General features: G+C 38.5%; 1 protein-coding gene across 10 annotated transcripts in view; it reads right to left on the bottom strand.

Annotated features, from left to right (window-relative positions):
• Positions 1-25742, bottom strand: part of SGK3 (serum/glucocorticoid regulated kinase family member 3) — a 96019-nt gene that overhangs the window by 53020 nt on the left and 17257 nt on the right. Inside the window, exon 1 of one of the 10 annotated variants that reach the window (XM_031441536.2) lies at positions 1963-2067. The exons of 8 other annotated variants lie outside the window; for them this stretch is intronic. The gene's annotated coding sequence lies outside the window, so the exon portion shown is untranslated. Of the gene's footprint in view, positions 1-1962; positions 2068-25742 lie in introns of those variants that run through there. One more of the 10 variants, XM_031441538.2, reaches the window with a different exon arrangement.

Below are 25742 nucleotides of genomic sequence, written 5' to 3'. Positions count from 1 at the left end.
AACTTATCCTCTAGTGGCAGACAGAGATAATAGACAAGTAAGTAAATAGATAAATATATATTACAGAAAGAGTCAGGTTGTATGGAATTTTAAATAGGAGGGTCTGACTAAGATAGTAACATCTGAACAAATACCTAGAAGTGAGGAAGTGAACTCTGCAAGGAGCCAGGGAAGAGTCAGCAACTATCAGACCAAAATCTCCAAATAATTTCACTCCATGATGCTTCTGAAGTTAGCAGCAACTGCAGCCTATCTCTTATAAGACGGTGACCCCGTCCTATTTCCTTGGGCTAGCACTTGGTGACTATCTCACCCAATCAAGAAAACTTCACCAGTAACACAATGGTAACAAACAGCCTAGGTCAATTTGTTTATACTGGCTGTTTACATTGCCTACATGAGAGAAAAGGACTGCATGAAACAACAAAACCAAAGCACTGTTAGAACATGTTTGTACGAAGCTTAAGAAGACAATCATCTTGTTCTCAAAGCAATCACTGATGTAGCAACTTTGAGACTTGTGATTTAAATCAAAGGTGCTGAAGAATGATTATGAATCATGCAATTAAGCTACCAAGCAGGATGTTGCTGAGAGAAAAGCCATTCACAGCACCATAAAACTCTGAAAAATAAAAATAGTACTAGTATCCACACTAGAAGTAATATCATCTTTCGATTTTATAATTTGTTGCTCAGCAGAGCTGAATTCTAATCTAAATCCTGCCATTAATTCATTCTGGGTCTTTGGGCCTCATTCTTATCTGTTAAGGGCAGCTGGTCTGATACCTTTCAGATTCCTTTCAATTCTGAGGTTCTTTGTGGCAAGTTAGAGTTCCTATGATGTTTAGTTTATTTATGTATTTGGGTACCCTAGCTTAAGTCATTTTGCAATAACATTACAAATAAGCACCTGCCCAAAATAGCACAACTTGGAAGTTCTCTATAAAGTGGTATGAACTTCTTTTCAACAAACCTACCAGAGCTGTTGTCTAAAATGATGCTACTCTGCACTCACTAGAAAAGTGCTGCCCTTCTTCATCCTTCTTTTAGAACCTTCAAGACTCTGAGGTTTCAGTATCATTTGAGAATGGCTTTGATTTGGAACAAGGTAGATGATCACATCGCTAGTAGGAGACAGAAAAGTAATGAGACTTTTTCCAGTGGGATTCAGTCTTTGACAGTTGTTTCAAAGAAATCCCAATCCCCAAACCAACACCTCTGCAGAAACGTTTATCGTCCTGCAACTTTGAAAACTGAGGCCCATCTAACTGCATAACAAAGAAAACAGCCAAAGTTATTGTGGACTATGCTCCAGGCACTAAGTAGTAACTCATTTAATTCTCATATATATACTGTAAGTGTGGATCTACTATTATTCATCCCATTTTACATATGCAGAAACAAAGGCATAGAGAAATTAATCAAATCGCCCAAGTTTTCACAATTAATAAGTAGTTTAAAACCCAAGCATTTTCGCCTCAAAGCCTGCTCGCTTAATCTCCACAATACATTGCCTGTGTAAACTCTGGTGTCCTTGTTTAAATAACAATCCCATTACAAGTCACACTGTTCCTGCAAACTGAGTAACATGAAGTCAAAATAAAGCTGCCCCGTAAGTTCACTCAGCTGCTCCTCCAGTCCTGAACCAACAACTAGAAATACATTTTAAAGAATATAAACATCTCTACAGTATCTGAGGTCTCTCGAGATTGGGGAGGGGATGTGAGGAGCAACGCCAAGGTTTCGTGGCCAGGAGTTAATGCCATGAACAAGCGCTGCCAAGCTGGAGCCCGACTCGCTGTCTGCCTCCCTCCGGGGGTTCACGCCACGGGGCCGCCCGCCCGTGCCCTGCGCTCCTACTCCGCGCGGAAGTGGCACCGGCCAGACCTCACCTGCCTCGGGCACACCCGAGAGGGTCCCTCCACCTGGCCACGCGGCGCCGGGAACCCTCCCCACACTCACCTTCGCGGACCCACGCCCCGCGTGTGGCTAGCGGGAACGCCGCCACTGCTGCGCCACACTCCACCGGCCTCCACGCCGCGTCTCCCGCCCCCCGGGACAGTCCCCGCCCCCACCAATCGACGGCGCCGTCTCGACCGCTGGTCCCGCCCACATGGAGGCGGGGCTTCTGATCTGCCCCCGCCCCGGCGCTCTCGTGGGCGGTGCAGCCGAGAGAGAAGCTGTAGGCAGGGTGCAATCAGGCCTGGGGGGGATGTGACCCGAGGGATGGCGCGGGACTCCAGCAGGAGGAAGGGGTATAGGAGAGACAGCCCTGGGGTAAGATGAGGAGAGAGGCTTGAGAAGAGAAAGAGAAGGTACCCTCCTCAGGTTCCAGCTATGGTGTAGGGCTGGGCGAGACGTCTTAAAACAAGAGTTCACTTATTTAGGACAACGGTTAATCTCATTCTGTTCAGGCAGGATAGCAGGGTTCCGTGGGTGAGAAATCAGGGAATGGGTATAGAGGGGCAAAAAAAGGAAGCAGTTCCTTTATTGATCTCCAGCACACAAACTCGTTCTTTTAAAAACTGGGAAGTAAGATTCTTACTGGGAAGTAAGAATCCTCATTCCAGGCTTAAATAAATGTTAATCATTCCTTCTCCTTTCAAACAGCTCCTCTCAAACAGCTTTTCAAGACAGCAGACCCAAATTTGGCATTAATGCCCATAGTGTACTGCTTAGTTAGGTTTGCGACTGCATACATGGATAAAGGGGAGAAAATCAGACTAATAGAAAGGAATCAGGTTAACTATTAATTTATTTGATTTTTGGAGGGTGAAAAACGATTTGAGGAATCAAGTTAATAAATAATTGAATTATGGTGGGGAAACAAGGCTCACTTTGCCAACAAGCAGTATTGATATACAGTAAATTTTGCTAGAAGAATTTCGGAAAATAGTGCCAAGAGGCCAGCCGAGCTACGTGGCCTGTAGGGAAGTCACAATATCTGAAGTCCTCAATTTCCTTATCTGTAAAATAGAGAGATTAGGCCCGGTGACCTCATGATCTCTAAATGCCCTTCCTCACTCCTTTTCACCCTGCTGGGCTCAACAATGAAAAGAGAAGGGCTACAGGGAAAGAAAGCATTGTCCAGTCAGGAGCCACACAGAGAAACTGGGAATTTATAGAAAAAGCCTCAGGGATCTCTGGCATCATTTCATTCAAGCTCTCCTTTCTAACTTCTCTATTTGTAATAATAAAACACTCTTATCCTAGCTCAAAACTTTTGACTCTTCTTCACTCTCAATCCTCACATTTAGTAACTAGGTCCTTGGCTTTCTCCATTAGAGTCTCTTCAATGACCCTTCTCATTTTCACTGTGATTTCTGTGTAAAGTACAAACGCAAAGAACTCAGGATTTGGATCTGACTCTCACCTACTTTTTCTACCTAATTTCCATCTACTCTCTGGGTACACATTTATCTGACAGATATCTGCTCACTGTACAGTAACCACAACATACAGCCAACATTCCTGTCACTGAACACTTAGAGCCACTGCTTCCCCATTCAGAATACCTCTTCTCAGTCCTGGCTACCTGTCTGGACTACTATAGCTCAGCTCAGGGTCCTCTCTGTGCAATAAAAATGCTATATGTTTAGAATCTGTACTGTTCAATGTGGTACTTAGCAAGACTATCTTATTTTGTTTTCTCTGTTATTTATAATATTTATCTCCAAAAGTAAGCTGGCTGGATGTCCCCAGGCTCCAGCCAATCCAGGAAGAAAAAGCTATTTTTGAAATCTCAAAAAGCCTAAAAAAAATTATATACTCATCTACAGTGAGGCTATTCAGTTTACGTGTAACAGCAAGATTCTCTGTTTTTTTGTCTGAAATTACATGACACTGAAGTAACACTAGTTACTTCATGCTAACCAAAGCTTTGATGGGCAGTTATATGGGACTGATTCAAAAAAGGGGAAAACAAAATATTTTTAAATAAGACCTGTTTTTTTGAAGACAAAATCTTTTGAGATTCATGGAGTAGAAAAAAAAAGTCACCCCATTTCCCAAACAAGACATATATACCCATATTAAGTACTTAAAAATATATTAATCAGTCTATGATTATTTTCAGTTTTCCTTAAGCCTCCTCTCTCCCTAGCTGTAATTTTAAAAACTGGTCTTTTCTTTTTCAAGCAAATAAAATTATAGGAGTTTCCCCTACTAATTTCAAATAAACTTTCAAGAATAAGATAAACAAGAATCACACAGCACTTCTTGGAGTTGGACTAGAAAGATTTTTAGTGTTCCAGAAATAAACCCTCGATTCACAGTAAGTTGCCTGTTAGGGGGCCCTGCATACTATTAAGATCTTTAGAAAGTAAAATTTCCTTAACTGCAACCTTACCCAAATGACACAAGTAGAAGCAGAACCAAGTCTGCAGAATGACTACCAAGTAAGAGTGAAAACTGATTTGCAATCTATCAATAGCTCCTTGTGTTTTGAAAATGTCACTGGCATGTTTAAGGGAGGCCCCAGAGCTCTAAGTTTGGCCCAAACAATCTATAAATCACTAGTCACAGCAAACCTTTATAATATTGTGGAGACTTAAGAAGTATTAAATAGGCAGACTAAACAACAGTCACACTTCATTTTACAGAGTGGTTGTACCAGAGGCTACTGGTTATAGACTATTAGAAATCCTCCCCTCCTCAAAATGTGAGGTAACTTTTAAGAGCAGAGCCTTGGGGGAACTTCTGAATCCAGCCAAGATGGAGTAACAAGGACCACATTTGCCCTCCCACCTAAACCAACAACAACAAAAAGGAGCCAGACTAAATATATAAAATGATGGTTTTTAAGATACTGGGTATCAGGCAGTGAAGGAAACTGATCCCTTGCAGATGGAAATGAACAAGTTTACCCCAGCTTCTTACCATGAGAGAAATTACAGGCCATGGCATAGGAAAGGGGAATCGCAGGAGAGCCAGCAGATTCCCTGAGTTGAGAAGATGGAGCTGTGAGTTTAGGGAGAACAAGATGGCTAGAGTTCACAGGACAAAGCATGGGAGACAAGGTAACAACAAAGAGAATGCCAGAGATCTGCAAAGGGTCCTCCTGGAGAATTCAGTAGAGCTAATCAGTGCATGCATGTGAGAAAACTACCCAAGGTCGAGGAAAGAACAAACCATTGGAAGCATTAGAAGGAACACTACTGGGCATTCACAGAGGGCCAGGAATAGTGGCTGTTCACACCAGGCTGACTAGAAAACCTCCCAATTCAATGAGGAGAGTACTTGGAAGGGTCTTGCCTTAGTAGTGGTGAGTAATTAGCCCTAGACTAAATGCTGCCTGGGTGCTGCCAAAAAATAAAAGATCCGAAAGGATCAAACTATTTTAAGGTAATTTAACTGCATTTCAGTTAAAATTCAAGCATATTTACAGGAATACAAATATATATAAAATGCACTCAACAAGTTAAAATTCACAATATCTCCTATTCAGTACAGGGTACACCAAGAAGCAAAAAATATGACCCATAATGAGGAGAAAAGCCAATCAGTGAAATTGACCAACTGACATAGATCTTCAAATTAACACACAAAGGCATTAAAACAATTATTACAACAGTAATATAAGCAGAGACAAGGAAAGTATAAAAATTTCTAAATCCAACTTCCACAGATAAAAACAACCTCTAAGGTGAAAAATACATTGGATGGAACAAAAAGACAACCTATGGAATGGGAGAAAATTTTTGCAAATGAAACTGACAAAGGCTTGATCTCCAGAACATATAAGCAGCTCATACAACTTAATAAGAAACAACCAAACCACCCAATCCAAAAATGGGCAAAAGACCTAAACAAGCAATTCTCCAAGGAAGACATACAAATGATTAATAGGCACATGAAAAAATGCTCAATATCACTAATTATCAGAGAAATGCAAACCAAATCTACAATGAGGTATCACCTCACACCAGTCAGAATGGCCATCATTCAAAAATCCACAAATGACAAATGCTGGAGAGGCTGTGGAGAAAGGGGAACCCTCCTATATTGCTGGTGGGAATGCAGTTTGGTGCAGCCACTGTGGAAAACAGTACAGAGATTCCTCAAAAGACTAGGAATAGATGTACCATACGACCCAGGAATCCCACTCCTGGGCATATATCCAGAAGGAACCCTACTTCAGGATGACACCTGCACCCCAATGTTCATAGCAGCACTATTTACAATAGCCAAGACATGGAGACAGCCTAAATGTCCATCAACGGATGACTGGATAAAGAAGATGTGGTATATTTATACAATGGAATACTACTCAGCCATAAAAACTGACAACATAATGCCATTTGCAACAACATGGATGCTCCTGGAGAATGTCATTCTAAGTGAAGTAAGCCAGAAAGAGAAAGAAAAATACCATATGAGATCGCTCATATGTGGAATCTAACACACACACACACACACACACACACACACACACACACAAACAAAGCATAAATACAAAACAGAAATAGACTCATAGATATAGAATACAAACTTGTGGTTGCCAAGGGGGCAGAGGGTGGGAAGGGATAGACTGGGATTTCAGAATTGTAGAATAGATAAACAAGATTATACTGTATAGCACAGGGAAATATATACAAGATCTTATGGTAGCTCATGGAGAAAAAAGGTGACAATGAATATATATATGTTCATGTATAACTGAAAAATTGTGCTCTACACTGGAATTTGATACAACATTGTAAAATGATTATAAATCAATAAAAAATGTTAAAAATTACATTGGATGGGATTAACAGAAGAGTAGACACTGTAAATGTAAGGATTAGTAAGCTTGGAGACACACAATAGAAACTTTCCAAAATTAACTAGAAAAAAAAAGAGAAGAGAATCAATGAGCCATAGGATTGAAGTTCAAGCAGCCTAATATACTTGTAATTAGAGTCTCTGAAGGAGAGGATAAGGGTGGGGTTGGGGAATGAGATCAGAAAGACATGTGAAGAAATACAACTGGTATTTTTAAAATTTGATGAAAATTATAAACCCACAGATCTAGGGGAAGGGAATAGCTCAGTGGTAGAGCATGTGCTTAGCATGCATGAGGTCCTGGGTTCAATCCCCAGTACCTCCTTTATAAATAAATAATAAATAAATAAATAAATAAATAACCTGATTACTCCCCCCACCAAAAAATAATAAACCCAAGATCTGATGCGCTCTATTAACCCAAACATTAGCAACATGGAGAAAACTATACTGAGATAACATTTCACAATGAAATTACTAAAACCTAGTGAGTGATTAAGGAAAAATCTTTAGTAGCCACAGAAAAACAGACTATGTATGGAAAAACAAAGGTAAAGATGTCAGCAGATTTCTTGCAAGAAGCGGATCAAGGAAAAGATAGCAGTGCAACATTTTTGAAATACTAAACAAAAAATTGTTAACCAAGAATTCTGTACCCAGCAAAAACGTATTTCAAAACTGAAGGAAATACAAAGATTTTGTTCAGATATATAAATGAGGCTGAAGAATTCATAACCAGCAGGCCCACACTATCAAGAAATGTTAAAGGAAGTCCATCAGATAGAAGGAAAATGATTCCAGATTTCTGGAAATATAAATGTGCACAAGGAATGAAGAAAACTGGGAATACAGGTTTCCCTATCCAAAAGTAGAGCTTTCCTGTGAAAACCTTCATAAGCCAAAATGGCATAAAACAAAGCCAAAACAATATTTTAAAAGAACAACCTATAATGAAAAAGAATATAAAAACAAATGTATGTATATATGACTGAAACATTATGCTGTACACCAACTGGAAATTGATACAACATTGTAAACTGACTATACCTCAATAATCTAAAAAAGAGTAAAAAATAAAGTAAAATAGCAAAAAAAACATTGAAAGACTTAAACTACCTGATGTTATACTTATAATAAAGCTATAGTAATCAAGACAATATGATCATTAGAACATATAGACAAATAGATCATTAGAACAGAATAGACAATCATATAGAGCCTTGTGACTCTAGAAAGAGAAATTGCCCAAAGTATCACAACCACCCAATAATAGGAAGAAGACTTAAATTGAAATCTTCAACTTTAAGTCCTGAGCTCTTTTCACTGGAACTGGCTTTCTCATCCAAGCTCATGTCTTCAATTTTCATCTCCATACAGTAGGCCACAGTATATTAATCTGAAGCATGACCACTTTCTCAATTCTAGTTCCAACTTTCCATCTACCTGCTAAATATCTTCCCCCCAAAATGAATACAATCATGGTTTTCCCTTCAAGCATGTTCTATTAATAGCACCACGGCTTACCTAGTAACCAAAATTCAAAACCTTGGATTCATCTCTGACTTTTCTTTCCTATTTAGGTTCTCAGAGCCTTTGATAATTTTATTTCTTAGTCTACAACACTTTCCTTCTTCCAACCCTCCCATCCCTCACAAGGCTAACTCCTCATCATTCAGGTCTTATTTAAACAGCTGTTCCTTCAACAAGCCTCTCCTACCTAAAGTAGGCCTTCCTCTGTTATCTCTTTCAAGTAGCTTGTTCATTTTCTTCATAGCATTGATCATAGTTTGCTTTTTACTTCATTGTTTACTGTTCCTCTGTCCCTGCCCTATTAGAGTGCAAGTTCTATGAAAGCAAAATAACATATCCCTCTTGTTCACTATCACATCCTCAGTGTCTAAGGCATAAAATAATGGGGTGCAAATCATTAAGTGAATAAATAGATTTCTTTCAACTCTGACTCCACAGTCTCTCTGGCATTTGTCCTTTCTTCACTCCCACAACTTAGGTCCAAGCCTTTCTGCTGTGCTAACTCTTCTTATGGTCTCCCAGTCTCCTCTTTTTTCCTTTTCTTATTCATCTTTTAAAATGTTGTCTGAGGAGAGTTCTAGTCATGTCACTTTCTCTGTTCAAAAATCTATAATAATCTTAATGCAATCTCTATCAAAATTCCAACAGCCTTATTTTGCAGAAATAGAAAAACTGATCCTCAAATTCATGTGGAATTGCAAGGGTCCCTAAATAGCTAAAACAATATTGAAAAAGATCAAAGTCTCACACTTCCAGACTTCAAAATTTATCACCAAGCTATAATTATCAAGACAGTATGGTACTACCATAAGGATAGTTCTATAGACCACTGAGGTACAATTGAGTCCATAAATAAATCCAAACATCTGTGGCCAAATAATTTTCAACAAGGGTGCCAAGATCATTCAATGGGGAAAGGATAGTTTCTTCAAATGGTGCTTGACCAACTGGGTATCTACATACAAAAGAATGAAGCTGGACTCCTACTTCATACCATATACAAAAATTAACTGAAGATGGATCAATGAACTAAAAGACTTAAAATTATACAACTCTTAGATGGAAACATAGGGATGAATCGTCACAACCTTGTATTTGGCAATGGACTCTTAAATATGAAGCCAAAAGCATGAGCAATACAAGAGAAAACAGATAAACTGGACTTCACTAAAATTAAAAATTTTTGTAAATCCAAGGTCATTGATAAGAAATTAAAAAAACAATCTATAGATTGGGAGAATACAATTGCAAATCATATAGCTGATAAGAGTCTAGTATCTAGAATAAAGAACTTGTACAACTCAACAACAAAAAGTCAACACAATCAAAAACAGACAAAGGGCCTGAATAGACATTTCTCCAAAGAAGATATATAAATGGCCAACAAGGACCTGAGAAGATATTCAACATCATTAGTCACCGGGGAAATACAAATCAAAACCACAAAGAGATACCACTACACATACACTAGAATGGTGATAATCAGGAAAGTAGAAAATAAGCGTTGGTGAGAATGTGGAAGAATTGGAGCCCTTGTATATTGTTGGTAGGCATGTAAAATGGTGCATCTCCTGTGGAAATCAGTTTTGCAGTTCTTCAAAACGTTAAACATAGAATTACCATATGACCCACCATTTCTGCACCTAAGATGTATACCCCAAAGAACTGAAAGCAGATACCCAAATAAATATTTATACATGTATGTTAACAGCAGCACTATCCACAACAGACAAAAGATGGAAACAACCAAATGTCCATCAACGGACGAATTGTGGTACATATATTCAATGGACTATTACTCAGTTATAAAAAGGAATGAAGTACCAACACATGCTACAGTGTGGATGGAACTTGAAAACATTATGCTAAGAGAAAGAAGACAGGAGAGTTTACATCCTGAATGAATCCACCTACATGAAATACTCACAATAGGGAGAGCCGTAGAAACAGGAAGTAGATTGGTAGTTACCAAGTGCTGAGGGGATGAGGGAATGGAGAATAACTGTTTGATGGATATGGGGTTCAATTTGGGGGTGATAATGTTTGAAACTAGATAGCAGTGGTGGTTGTACAACACTGTAAATATACTAAATGTGACTTAATTGTGCACTTCAGAATGGCTAATGTATTATGTGAGTTTCATCTTAATAAAAAAAAATATCGTGACAATATCCCACTGATGACTGAATAAGATCTTAGCAGCCTAGCCTTAGATCCTCTATATTCTGCCCATCATTTAGCCTTACTTCCCTTTCATGTACCCCATTTCCAAGTAAAACAAGTCCTTTCCTTTACACGCAACACAGAACTTCCTTCCTTACATATGTAAGTCCTACTGATCTTTCGAAGCACTACTCAAATACAAGCTCCTTTAAGATTGTATTCTCATTCCTTTAGTACTGATACTCTCTCTCCGGTAAGCTCTTCAGAGCACGTTATCTACACCTCTTGCTTTCTACTCAGAGTATTTATTTATATCTATATGTCCTCTATCAGCCAATAACTGTCAGCAAGATCCACATGTGATTCACCCTATTATTCCCAGGGTCCTGAGGATACTCTTGCATACAGCATATATCTAAGTAGTTATTGCAGGAAAAAGATTAATATAAAATGAATTTCTGTATATGGATCCTCTTAGCTTTCAATACAGAACTAGAAATGTGTTTTTCTGGGAACATATTTGACTCCAGAATGTCTAAAACACTTTGAAAGTCACATGGGGGTAACATTACGATTTCCTGATCAAGTTACAAAAATATTTCTGAACACTAATATAAAATAACTAGAATTATTTGTATCCTTGACCATAACTGCTAATGTTCTTAACAGTACAAGTCATAATAATAATAGCTAACAGTTCTACAGCACATTCTCCAAGCACTTTACATATACTGAGCCTCACAACAAGCCTATAAGCTACGTAAAATTATCATTCTCATTTTATAGGTGAAGAACACCGACGAAGCCAAACAACATGGCCAAATGTCACTGAGCTAATAGATGGGAGGCTTAGAACCCAGGTGCTTTGGTTCCAGAGTCCATGCCCTTAACCATTATGCTCTGTCGCGTCTCTGCAATGGGTTTACTGTGCATGATAAAATGGCTTTGAAAGGTCGATGAGTTTCCAAGAAAACATTTCCTAATATTCTAGAGCATGTTAATGGGAAACGTTCACTGTTTTCTCAGACTTTGTGTCTGAAATTTTGAGATGGCTGGTAACTTTTAGAAATAAACTTGATTTGACTGTACTGAAATTATATTGACTGAGAAACAGAGTTGATGCAGGAACACAATGTAACACAAAATTAAAGATATACTAATGGATGAGCTATAATAAAGGAACACAATAAAAATTAAGGACAGCAATGGGACTGTATACACTGAAATATAAAGGAGCCTGAAAATTTCATAAAGAATTCTGATAATATAATTTTTAAATGTGATTTTCCGTATATCAAATTCCAATATAATTCTTATGTAAAATAGTGTTTACATATCTTTTTGCTTAAATTCATGTTGGTTTACACAAATACTAATGTTATAGTTGAAGGGACCTAACTCTATCAAAGAGAATTAGTGGCCTATAATGTAATTACATTCAAGCCTTACAGCAGTGGGCCAAAGAAAATAAAATTTGATAAACCATAATTAGAGGTTGTTCATCTTAGGAAATAAAATCTTTGAATCTGACATCCGATTGAATCCTTTTCTTAACTCTCAAAAGTCAGTTTTTTTCTATTAATCTTGTATGCAGAAAATCACCTTATTAATGATGTGCTGAGTAATTTTATTTGACAGAGGAATTTGGAATAGGCCTTTGGGTTTAAATTTGTCTAAAATGATTTATATGATTTGGTCAGTAACTTTCAATCCATGATTAATTACCCATATTTCTTTTAAAAGGCTGCCTAATTCAGATTCCATTAATGGACAGAGATTACATTTTTATGAATTCTTTTGCACGCGTAGGAAGAAAATTATTTTCCACCCTATTTTCATGATTCAATAGACTCTGTCATAAATAGATAAAGTTTTTTGTTTTATTCCAGTTTGAATCCCAGAGCTCAGCAGTAACAGGCAGCTTCATTCATATGAATTTACTCTCTTAAGATTTTATTACAGGTTCACTCTTTACCTAACTACCTAAAACACACACAAGCTCTCTTCCTTTGTAATTTTTCTCTATTCATACCAAATTTGCATCACAGTAATATATCTTTTAATAATAGAATAGACACATAAAAAGATGACACAACATCCCAAGTCATTTACAGAGAATGAGGGAAAAAGGGAAGCAGAGAAAGAGGTGAGGTCAAACTATTTGTGATGTTACTTGCCTTTCTCACTGTGTTGACATGTGCACTGGTTGTGCAAAATCAACAGTGGCCAGACCGGCTGGTGCCCTGCGTGAATCAAGATGGTCACATTGCTGTACTAGTATGCACTGCGCTATCTACTGTCACTCACTCGCAGTTTAAAAAGAGAAAAAAGCCAAGTTCATTTAAGGACACCAGTGCAGTAAAAATTAGTAATTTTTTTAAATTGCAACTTTTGAGTACCCTGCTCTGTGACAAATGGGAAGGATGCACAGTGAAGCACTCTGCTGTATACTGAAGTCTAATGAGGGTCTGGAGGGAAAGCCCTTCCCTGCGTGACTGTTGAAGTTAAAAGCTGAACTAGCTGCTTTTACACAGAACACCATTTTTACTCAAAAGGACAACTGACAAATGACAATATTTGCCAAACTTGGGTACTTGGCAGACATTTTCTTGGAAATGAACAAAGTAAGCCTGTCACATCAAGGAACACGACTCAGTGTATTTGTTGGCAATGATAATTTAAGCACCCAAGTAAAACTTAGAGTTTTGGAAAATTTGTTTCTGCCACCAGAGCTTGACTGAAAGATTCTTCTGATGCACTCGGTTGGTGAGATGAACAAATGTGATTTTTTAAAATATTGTTAAAATGAAATGTGTCAACATTTGGAAGATCTGCATAAATCAGTGAACCAGTATTTTCCAAGTGACTAATGCATGAAGTTACAAAATCATGCATGCATCAAAGATCCATTCAAAATGCAAGATGACTGACTGTAGTGGGTAGAAGGGTGCCCTCTTCCAAAAGTCACAAGGTGAGATCATCTGGGTCATCCATATGGGCCCTAAATCCAACGACAAGTGTCCTTAAAAAAGAGAGAAGACACTGAAACACATGGAAGAGAAGGCTGTGTGAAGACAGAGGCAGACAACCACCAGAAGCTACCAGAGGTAAGGAACAATGGTCCCCTAGGGAGCGTAGCCAGCTGACACCTTGACTTCAGACTTCTAGCCTCCAGAACTGTGAGACAATACATTTCTGTCATTTTAAGCCACCCGGTTTGTATTAATTTGTTACAGTAGCCCTGGGAATGACCACTGGAGTTTAATGCAACTGAGTACAAAAGTTTATTGATATGGATTCAGAGCCCACAGCGCATCTAACCTTAAAGAAACCACCACTTGCCAAGTCTTGCTATAGTATCAAAAAAGAATCTCCACAATTTTCTGAAAAGGCTATTAAAATAGCCTTGCTTTTTCTCACTACATATCTTTGTAAGGGCTGATTTTCTTTTTTACATACTTCAATCAAAACATCATATTTTAAAAGTTTGACTACAGAAGCAGGTGTAAGGATCCAGCTGTCTCCCATCAAGCTAGAGATTTGAAATATGTAAAATGGTGCTAATCTAATTTTTTTTTAGTTTGGGGGAAACCTTATTTTTCACACAAAAAATGTTTTTATTTAATATGTAATGAGAATATCTTTTAAAGAGTATTTTTTAAATTTCTCAGTTTTAACCTCTTGTTATAGTCAATATCACTAACCCACATAAATACAAACTCTTTGGGATCCTCAATAATTTTTAAGAGTGTAAGCAGTCCTGAGACCTTCCTGTGAGAACCACTGGTATACACAATCAGCGAAAGAGGACAGACAACTAGGGCCCTGAGGGGTCAGAGAGCCGTCATGCACATAAGATCTTGACTATTTTGAACACACACTGGATTTCAGAGAAAGGTCCTTCTAGACAAAAGAACCCCGTGAGCATGTACTGCACTTAGAAGCAGGTCTACATATGATAAGGTCACAAGAGGGTGGGCCAACAATGATTTTACCTAGCCAGATTATTATTACCTTTTTATAAACAGTAGGTGCATGACTCAATTTCAGAACTCTTCATTTACCTTTGGAAATCCATAACTTGTAAAGATGCTTGGTTTTGTAAATGTGGGTAACATGCTATTCTTCTCCTTACTCCTTGGGCTCCAGGTGGATGGTGTGAGTTCGTTTAAATACTAAACTAGCCAACTGCAGTCCTCCCCTGAGTCTTTCGACACTCACACCACCTGAACACTCACACATTTACGTTTTGCTTGGTCCTTTAGTCTGCTGGAGCTGCCGTAACAAAGTACCACAGCCTGGGGCTTAAATAACAAAAATGTATTTTCTCACAGAAGTTCAAGATCAAAGTGTCTGCATGGCTGGTGTCTTCTGAGGCCTCTCTCTTCGGCTTGTAGACAGCCTCTTCTCCCTGTGTCTTCACATAGTCCTCCCTCTGTGTGTGTCTTGTGTCCCCATTTCTTCTTCTTGTAAGGACACCAGTCATATTGGGTTAGGGCCCACCCTAATGATCTCATTTAGCCTTAATTACCTCTTTAAATAACCTACCTTCAAATACAGTTGCATTCGGAGGCACTGGGGATTAGGACTTCAACACGTGAATTGGGGGTGGGGGATGGGACACAATTCAGTCCCTAAAACTTGGCTTATTCTTACTCGCCCTTTGGGAATCAGTCTGAATCACACTTCCTCAGAGAAGCTGTCCTTGACCCTGGACTTAGGTTAGGGCCCTTGTTACATTAAGCAGCATCCAATACTTATCCCACATATCATTTATCACACAAATATAATTAAACACGCAGTGTAATCATTTTATGACTGTCTCTCCCAGCAAATCCTAAGTACTGCAGGGCCAGGACTGTGCCTGTCACGTTCACCACTGGGTCCATAGGGTTTAGGATGGTGCCTGACATGCTAGGGTCATTCAGTGAGAGAGTCAGGGAATGCTGAGTGAGTGTCACAACATGAAGAGTTTCATCATTCAAAGTTCCAGGTCTACAAGGCTGCCTGAGGAGCATTCTGAGTACCGAGGCAGCTGCCATCCATAAGAGATGTGGCAGCAAATCAGTAATCTTGGTGGCAAAGTCTCACTGGCTTTTAATCCCACTGGAGTACTAGGGTTGAGGGGGTAGGGACTTAACTCTAGTCCTGGCTCAATCATTAACTAGCAATATAAAAATGAGGCAATGTTCCCTAACTTTGCTTTGTCTCTCATTCCTCATCTGTAAATGCAGAAATTATTTAAAGTCAAAACCTGTCACAATTTAAACAGAAAACCCCTGATCTTTGAATATCCCATGCTACTCTACCCCATGCTACTAGGGGCCTTGTCTGCTTTTGATGGGAAGGTCAACCCCGATCTTTAACAGCCAATTCTGCAGAAGCTCTGGGAGACCCACCTCCAGGCTGCTGAAGTTTTCTCTCATGCTGAAATAGGAGGTTGCTAATCAAACAAACCTGTAAAGAGTCACTAACACTTTCCAAAGCCTCGGGGTTCCAAGCGCAATTGGCGTTCAGGGGGCTGTAAGGGTATTTGAAGTTTAGGGCCACTATGAATAGTCTTGCAACTTGGTTAGGAGTTAAGAAGTGATATCCACAACTTGTAGAGGAAAGTGCATTTGAATTCAAAAAGCCAAAATACAAAGGAACAGCTGGACTATTTCTGGGGTGTGGAGAAGGCGGGATCACATTCTTTCCTTTTATTTTATTTTCAGTTGGGAAACTATGTAATGTGGGGAAAAGATCGGTCTCAGCAATTTACAATGTCTTCAGTTGTCCTCTCCTACACATTGCCTAACCATGTATCTTGAGTACCCATGTGACTCTGGACAAGATTCCCCTCGGTTACTGTCCCCTCACCTGGGGATAATAATACCACAGAGGTGGCTGTGCATGTCACGCGGAGCCATATATATTAAATGCAGAGGTAAAGAGTAAAGGGCGCCACAGAACCTACAGAATTCTGGCTTTTGCCTCTTAGGAACTGTGTAACCTTGGGCAAGTGTTAATTTCTTTCTGCCTCGGTTTCTTCATCTGTAAAATGGAGCTAATAAGAGTATATGTCTCTTGTGGTTGTCATGATAATTAAATGTGATAATGCTCGTAAGATACTTAGTTCCTGAAACAAAAGGAAGCATGGAGTAAGCGTTAGCTATTTCTTTTAATGCTTTGTAATTCTCAGAGCTTTAGCACCTAATATGATCACATTTGACCATCTCAGAAACCTGCGGTTCCCCTCTCTCCTCAAACTCCCTGCTCTCTTTCTTGTCTCTCCCCCTCAGCACCACCCTAGTCTCCCTGAAAACAGAGAGGCCACCAGGCTTTCCCTCCCTCGACATCCCTCCCTCCACAACCCGCTGCGTGGGAGCACCTGGGCTCTCTCCCCAGGCCCTTCAGTAGCTTCCCCTTCTCTTTCTGGAGAAAACCACTTGTGTTTCTCTAAAAACTAAATGCTGCATGCTTTCTCTGCTTGAAAGTTTCCACCCTCTTCCTCCCCTCTGCACCCCGTTTTTGTTGGGGTAACTCCTACTCCTCTGGATTTATTTCACCATCTCCTTGACAACTTTGTGATCATCTTCTGCAAATTGGGGCATGTCCCCTTTTGTCTTCCCCAGCCCCTTAATGTATATCCTAAACTATCACATTACATGACAATTCTTTTTTCATGTCTATGTTGTACAACCTCAGAACTTATCACAGAGTCTAGCCACGTAGAGTAACTGATTGCTCCTGTGTGTGTGCCTGGGACTGTCCCGGTTTTAACACTGAATAGTCTCTCTTATAGTCTCTCTTAGATCAACCTCTCAATAAATAATATTTAATAATCAGGGATTTTCATATGGTGTACCTGTTTTCCCTTATAGTAAAGCAAGCCAGTATTAAAATATCCACATTTATTAAGTGTTTTGAGTAATCATGGATTCAAGGCCCCATCCTATGTGTTATTTAAGAGTTCCAAGTGTCATGCCATACTTGTGATGTCATACAAATACTCACAAAATGGAATCAATGACTATTAAACATTTTCTAAATAAGAAGTTTCCAGGGGGAGGGTATAGCTTAGCAGTAGAGTGCAAGCTTATCATGCCCGAGCCCTGGATTCAATCCCCAGTCTCTCCCCTTAAAAATAAATAAATAAATAAACCTAAATTACTTCCCTTCCAAAACAAATAAACAAAAAACAACAACAAAAAAGAAGTTTCCAGAAGCCAGGACTCATGGGATTTAAAAAATTTTTGAAGCAATAAGAAAAGCAGTTCTCCTTTTTTATGAGATCCAAACAAGAAAACCGGACAGTATTTTAGGAAGCTCATAATAAATGATTTTTTTCTCTTAAGCTCTGAAAATATATGTATAAAATAAACCTATAAACACGAATAAGTAAATAAGTACTTAAACTTATTGAGTAATTATTTTTAATCAAAGAATGAGTTTTTAAAAAATTGTTAATAGCGGAGGCTTTCCGTCACCCCTTCTTAAGAATAAATATGAACCAACCCTTATCAAAGAAAGATGCCTGGAAATTGCCTGTGTGTGTTTTCCTCTCTCCCACTGAACTCCATGTGCTATGAGGGCAGGATTGGATCTTTCTTCTTACTACATCTCCAGCACTTAAATAAAAAGATGGCTAGCCCAGGCAAGGGCAAAAATAAATGTCCTAAGTAGGGAGGTAGGGAAAAAGGGAAGAAATCCAGAAAGAAAACGAATTTTAAAAAGCTGTCAACAAGGACTTTTCAGAAGAGAGGGCATGGTATCAGAAATGCAAAAATTTCATTTGTAAAACACTCCCAGATACATACAAAGGAAAGCACTGGCAATAAACATGAATTGTGAAGTTGACAATTGTGATAGCTATTACTGACTCATCTTTTCTTGAATTTCTATAATTTCCAATATCATAGTGAAAAATTAATTCAGCATCTTATAGCCCATTTTACTTCCAGACAGTAGAAGATACACTGGGAATCAAAATAGGCTGAATGACCAGAAAATTTTTTTTGTCCAAAAATCAAGAAATGTGAAGGCAATTTTTTCACTTTCCTTATGCAGAGATTTGCACACATGCACACACACACACACACACACACACACACACACACACACACCAAAAAGTACTTCCAGGCAGGGGCTGATATTCCATTATTCAGCTGGCATATGCCAGGACAGTCATGCTGTTTTGTATATATTCAATAAAAGTTAGCCATTATTATTAATATTATACTCTGATTCTTGAAATTGACTACCTATATTTTTATTTTATACCTACATATCTATATCTCCACATCTGTATATAAATATATCTAAATAATCTGGAATTCCTCACTTCCTGACTTTTCTGAATAAATCAATTATTTCTAAATAATTTTAAAAGCAAATAATTTTCCTAGAAAAACTGCTAAAATTGATACAAAATTATTGAGCCACTGATTTGAAATAAATTATCTCAATCTCAAATCCTCCTTAAATTCAAAGAAAAGCAAAATTTCATTTTTCCATGAAATTCAGAAATTAAGCAATTTGCCTAGCAATTCTACTTTTGTTCATGTGCAATAAGGGATATATATAAGAAGTCAGTGTTTGTACTAGCCAAAAAACTAGCAATGAACCATCAGAGAATAATAGACAACTAAATTGTGGAATAGTTACATAATGAGATATTATACAGGAGTGAAAATTAGTGAATCACATTTGTATACATCAACATGGCTGAATGTCACCACTGTTACTTTTATTATTTTAAAAGTAAATATCAGGAGAAATTATTTCATTTGTGTAAGTGTCAAAAATGAAAAGTTGAATAATTTATTGTTTAGAGATGAATACAAATGTTCCAAAAACTAGTTTTACAAAAAGCCAAGGGATTATATAAATACAAAGTTCTTTCATGTTTACTTGGGGGATGGAGGGAGGTGAACTGAACTGGGGAAGGGCACATGAGGAATCTAATGTATTGCTAATATTCTTTTTCTTAAACTGGGTGGTAGATACATGAGTATTTGTTTTATTGTTAGCCTCTATACTATGTAGAACTCTATGAATCATCTCTTATATGTGTTTAATAATATGTTAAAAAAGAATGAACAGTTTATTAAAAATACTTTAAACAATTCAAGTCTAAGTCCACTATATCCTAGAATATTAAATCTTTTATTTTTTAAATAAAAAGCATACATGAGATTTTTAGTTTAATAAAAAATGGATCTATAAGCTACATAATATTTACCCTTCAAAATCTAGAATAAGTCTTCCAAATGCAAGAAACAGTCCAGTAAAAAAACAATAATGTTCCCATCAGATAAAACAAATCAAATTTTGCTCATTTAATTATATGTTGACAAAGGTAATTCATTTCAGAAAGTATATTAAAGATAACTTTCTGAATAACACAAAATGGATCCATCCCTTACTCCATATTTTCTCCACCATTCTCTCATATGAGCGTTCATACAACTAGAATATCTAGTGAGAGTTTCACTGGAAATAATTAACAGCAAAGTCAGAAGTCCCTAATGGCCAACTCAGACATGATGGGTTTCAAACTGATGAGTCTACCATCATTGTAAAAATAACCCAGACAAATTGATGACAGTAGTACGTATTAAAATTGATGAGCATGCTCCTTCTGCTTGCCAGAGAAGAGAGTTTATTGATCTCAATTTCAGTGTTGAGGGAAATTCAAGTCCAGGCAGGGCTGGACTGGTCCGTTGGGTCCCGAGCATGAGTGGGCACCAGGCCAGGTCCAGGGAAATCGTGATGCCAGTGATACCAGTGACAGTCTGGGCAAAACATGCCCCACAGGCAGGACGGGCCCTGCATGTTCACAGTACATTAACATAAAAGGGAAGAATCTATCAAGGCTTGACATGTTTATGAATTCTCCTAGGTAATACCCAAAGCCTGAGTAGCTTGGCAAATAAATCATTTCAAAAATTCGAAGCTCCCTCCAGCAACTCACTGCTGCTTTTACAGGTTGCCTAATTCAGTGCAGACAGGATCAACTCTTTAGAAAGATCTGAGCAGAAATAAATACTACTTTAGTGGCAGTATTTTTTTTTTAATTTACCAAAACTATCTCCAAATTAAAATTTCTAAGAATTAGAAGAAGAAAGGATCTGTATTGTGTAACTTTCTCCTGGTAGTTTTGACTCAGCAGAACATCCTGAGGAAGTAGGAGGAAAGTGGGAGGAAAAGGCCCTGTGCTGGATGCTTAACATACCTCAACAGAGCGATTGAACGCTGACGAAGGCAAGCCCCATGCTGGGGACCTCACGTGCATTCTCTCGCGGAATCCCCATAAGGCAACCTCATGAACTCCTTGTCACAGACGCGGAAAGTGAAACACGAAGTAACTTGTTCGAATTCGCACAGCAATCGACAGTGCTGGCACTCGAACCTAGGCCTGTCCAACACTTACGCCTGTGTTCTACCTGCTATGCTCTGCTGCAAAACACACTGCATAATTTTAGAGAAAGACTTAGCAAATGAGATTTTTAGAAAATGAAACTGCTAAGTGGCTGAATATTTAAAAGTTAAAAGGCTTTTTAGCTTTAAATTAAAATGGCACACATGTCAAAGAATTTTAAAATAACACATGCCATTCATCCATAACATGGCACCATGCTGGACCTCAGTCTCCTCCAGCTCTCCTACTAGTCTAGACCCAGGGCTTTTAAAATAGGCATCCTGTACACCTTACTCAAAAAACTGTATGACTGCTTAAACTTCTTGAAGGTAGTCTTTTATTTGTAAGCAATTACTCTGTAAGAAATTTTACTGAGATGGAAAACCATGGTCACATGCTCAAAAAGAAAAAGAATAAAACAGTCCATTTTAGAAGTAAACTTTACAGCTTAATATCATGAGAACTAACAACTTTCACAAAGATTCAGCATGCTTTGTATTACAAATCATCTCCTGATGTCATACTCCGGACATCTGAACTGGCCATGAGAGACCAGCAAACACTGGCTTGTTAAAATCTCAAGCTTCCTTTTTTTTTTGAAATAGGAAACCATAAAAGATACTCTAAAATCTATACAGCATTCTTTCCATGCTCTCTGGAAAAGAGCATGTCAATTAATATTTACACAAGGATTTCATCTTCATTAACATTGATTAATTAGGTTTCAACCTTCCCATGTTGGAGAAACATTAGCATATCCCCTCTATTTTCAATGATGTATATGGAGAAATTTTTTAATTGAAAATTTCAGGAAGGAATTCGTTTTAAAATGTTGGTATAAAGATGTTTCACCCTGTTCTCTCAGAAGTCACCTCAAAACAATAGGGAAGACACACACCACAAACATCTTACATGAAGACAGAAAGCCTGTGAGAAGCGGGAAACAGGCAGAGTGGCAGAAGAGCCTAAGAGGGGACCCCAGGCAGGAGCCATCTGACCTGACCTGACCTGTGGATCCCGAGAAGAGCCTCAGGCTTTGGTGCAACAGGCAGGTGCAGAGGCTTCTTATCTGGGAAAATTGAATGGTCCTGAGAAAACATTCAGGAGCTGCTGATGAAATCTATATGGTGCCCATCAAATAAGCTGGCCCACTTTAACAAGTTTCAACAAGATACACAGAACCTTTATTCCATGTTTAGTATATTCCTTTAGTGTCTCACTCTTAAATAATTATCAGGCACTTAAGGAAACCCTCTAACACAAAGGACCAAAGTTAAAAAAAAAAACCCAAATTTTTAAAAGCACTACAAAAAACTATGGTATATTTCATTAAAAAGAAAGAAGAAAACATTCTAGAAGGAGTAGAGAATTGGAGGAGGCAAGAAAAACAGCAAAAACATCAGAGACCTGATAGAAGAAGTGTGTGAATCAAGCTTTCAAGAAAGCATCGGAGTTTGACAGGCAGGGAAAGGGAAGAAGGCTTTTCCAGGTGAAGGGGAGGTATGTAAAGGCTTAAAAGCAGAAAAACATGGATGTATTAAAGGAATGGCAGAGCAAAGAGTAAGTCTGGAGGAAGGAGAGGAGCAGAAAATAAGAGAGAGAGAGGTAGGTTGGAGACTAACCATAAAAGGCTTAAGAACTATGCCAAGGAGTCATGCTATTGTAATAGCAATGGAGATCCAAGGAGTGGATCCAAGGAAATGGCACCCAGCTGCAGGGGTGGGAGGGTGAGGGTAAGAGCAGGGGAAGGGTGTGCTATCAAACTGCAGGGATGTCTAGACCATCTCAGTATGACATTAATTTTATATGCATAAAAATTAAATTAAGACCGACATAGTATGTGACTAGAAGCTGAGCAGTCAGTGAAACAAAAGCTTATTCTATTCATTCTGACTTGTTTTCCTCAAAGAGGAAGCAAGTCTCTGACAGGACAAAGAGATATCCTTTCTTTTCCTTCATGATCTGCTACAGTAATACACATAGTTCCTGGTACCGGAGATCCAGCCTCAAGAAACTTCTGTCACTTTCTTGAGCATCCCAGGCTCTCTTCCCACTAGACTTCTGCACTTGCGGTTCCTTCAGCCTTGAATGCACAGCCCATTGACTGCCATCAAGCTAGATGTCACTCAGCCTAAGAGGCCCTCTCTGATCCCACGGCTGAGTCAGGTGCCCTCCTGTGGGTTCCTGGGGCGCATTACACCCTCTACTATAATTGTTAATCTTCACAATTAGACCAGAATCTCCATGAGGGCAGAGGTTATGTTGATTTTGATTATCACCAAAGCCCCAACCAGTGGTACAGTGCCTGGCCTGTAGCCAATAAATATTTAGTGAGCACCTAATAAATATTAAATGAATACAAAGTTTTTGTTTAATTTACCAACATATAACTTTAAAGTATATACCCTGATGCTAAAGCCTAGATTTGAAAACTCAAAATCTGTTCCAAGGAAGAACCACCAGTGCAAATTCCCTGCCTACTCTGTCTATGAAGTTCACTGATCTAACCGTCCAGACTGATTCTGTAGACGCACTGCCCGAAATTAGGCTGAATAGGTAAGATGGGGTGAGGAGTTTGGACTTGAACTAATAAAGAGCTATTGTAGGTTAAGAAAGGTAGGCATGCCAATAAAAAGGGTTTTAAGAAGATTAGTCTCTTCTGGTATGTGGGATAGAATGGGGGGAAATATTTTCCTCCATTTTTTCAGCCCGTTTTTCTAAAAAGACATTACTTTATTAGATTTTTACTGGGCACAGTTGATTTGTACATTTTATTTTTTTAAAATTTTGATGGAGGTACTGGGGTTTGAACCAAGGACCTCATGCATGCTAAGCATGCACTCTACCACTGAGCTATACCCCACCCCAAGCATACTTTTTAATAAACAATGTTAATGACAACCATGACTCCCATCTCTGGAAATAGAAGCCCTTTTGAAAGTGTCCCAGGGCACCCAAGACGGGCTACAATACAATAGCCTGTTAGGACAGAAGTATCCAGAGGTTACAGCAGAAGCACAGGGAAGATGCCTGTGGCTCAGTTTTGGGAGGCAACGTAAGGAGGAAAATGGAGGTTAAGGAAGATGTCCTAAAGAAAGTAGCTCTTGAGCTCAGTACTAACAATTGGGCAAGTTAGTCAACAACTGAGGGAAAGTATTCCAAGCACACAGGGGTGCATTAGCATACTGTGTGTGGAGGTAATTACTATTCTTGGAGCCTGGAGCTGAAAGCATGAGCCTGGAAATGCCAGGAGATAAGTAGGTCAGAGATCACAATGAGCCTGACAAGCCATGCTAAAGACCTAGATTTGATATTACAAGAGATAAAGAAGCTATTTCCATGTAAGGAATGACAATGGCCAGATCTTTGCTTTAAATCACTCTGAAAGCAATATGGAGAACAAATGGAGGGAGGTAGAAAAATCTCTTAAGAGGGGCCACTGAAAAAGGCAGACTTGATGGGGGCCCCAGGAGGCTATAGTAGACTTAGAACAGCTAGGACAGGCTTGAGAAATATTCAGGAGATAATATCAGGATGACTTTGTAAATGACAGGATGCAGGTACTAAGGGAGACAGAGTCTAGACCACCTCTCAGGTTTCTGGGGCGATGGTGATACCGTAAAATTGAATAGGGACAATAAAAGGAAGAAGAAATTGATGAAAAGTGGGGGTGGGGCATCAGGAGGAGAGTAGAGAAGATATATTTTGTTTCGTACGTGTTGAATTTGAATTACCTGTAGGGTAGCACTATGGGAAGCTAGCTATCTGGCAATTGATCATATTAGTCTAAAGGGTTCCAGGACAGGAACCATGGATTTGGGAGTCATCAGTACAAGATGCATGTAAACCAGGAAGAGTAACTTCAATCATCCATAGAGCGCTGATGTAGCCCAAAAGAGGCAATGGACTTGCGTCAGACACCTGGAGACACATTAGGGAGAATGAGTTATCACCTTGATCATCTCTAAAGAATCCTTTCTCTGCTATTCTCCAGCTCTCCTCCCTGGCAGCTTCTTAGGACTTAATGAAGGAAAAGCTGTGGTATATGTCTTCCTTTAAGTAATTAATAAAAAAGAAACAAAGTTAACGTCATAAAATTTTATCCATTCTGAATATTATTAATTACTGACATTTGTATTGAGTACCTACTGTATCACAAGCACTGTGTTAAGTGCTTTAAGAATATTATTTATTTCAAAATTAACAACCCTATGAGTTATGTCCTATTCTATAGGTAAAGAAACTAATTTATAAGTGATGGATGAACCACTATTTGAACTATGGTCTGGGTGAATCCAGACCCCCCATTCTTAACCACTATTAGCATAATCTCTCATAGGAGCTGAAAATAGATAATGAGTCACCAGAGGCAACCCGCTACTTTTATACACAATAATGCCTGTCAATGACATTCATTCCATTTTATAACACATAAATTTTAAATAAATTATTCTATTTTTACATGTGATTACAGTAAGTTTGAAAAAAGGTTCTATTAATTGCTACAGTCCAAGGACTCATTCTGCTTTAATTATAAGAGAGAAACATTAAAATTGAAACCTGAGTGGTAAACTTTAATGACAGACATTAAGATAAAAGAAAACTGCTTTTTAAGCTGAAAATGTTAAGTCTGTCACTAACTACCTCAGATGAAATGAGAAAGTGCTCCTTGCATTTTTCACCACTGAAAATAAGTCTGAAAGTCAATATCCTTTAGGATAGGGCTAAATCGGGTGGGTCCCAGAAAGACTTAGGAGCACACGGTAACCGGGGTAGTGCAGAATTACCCAACAAATATCTAGTCTTCAACATAATCACCTCCCCAAAACCTTCTCCAAGTGACCCAAACTTCATATTTTAATGATTAGAAAATGGAGGAGGAAAA

Source organism: Camelus dromedarius, chromosome 30 (assembly GCF_036321535.1).
Source record: "Camelus dromedarius isolate mCamDro1 chromosome 30, mCamDro1.pat, whole genome shotgun sequence".
In the NCBI taxonomy this organism is placed as follows: Eukaryota; Metazoa; Chordata; class Mammalia; order Artiodactyla; family Camelidae; genus Camelus; species Camelus dromedarius.
Note: the sequence above shows the minus strand (reverse complement) of the source record. Positions and strands in the feature narration are given on the sequence as shown.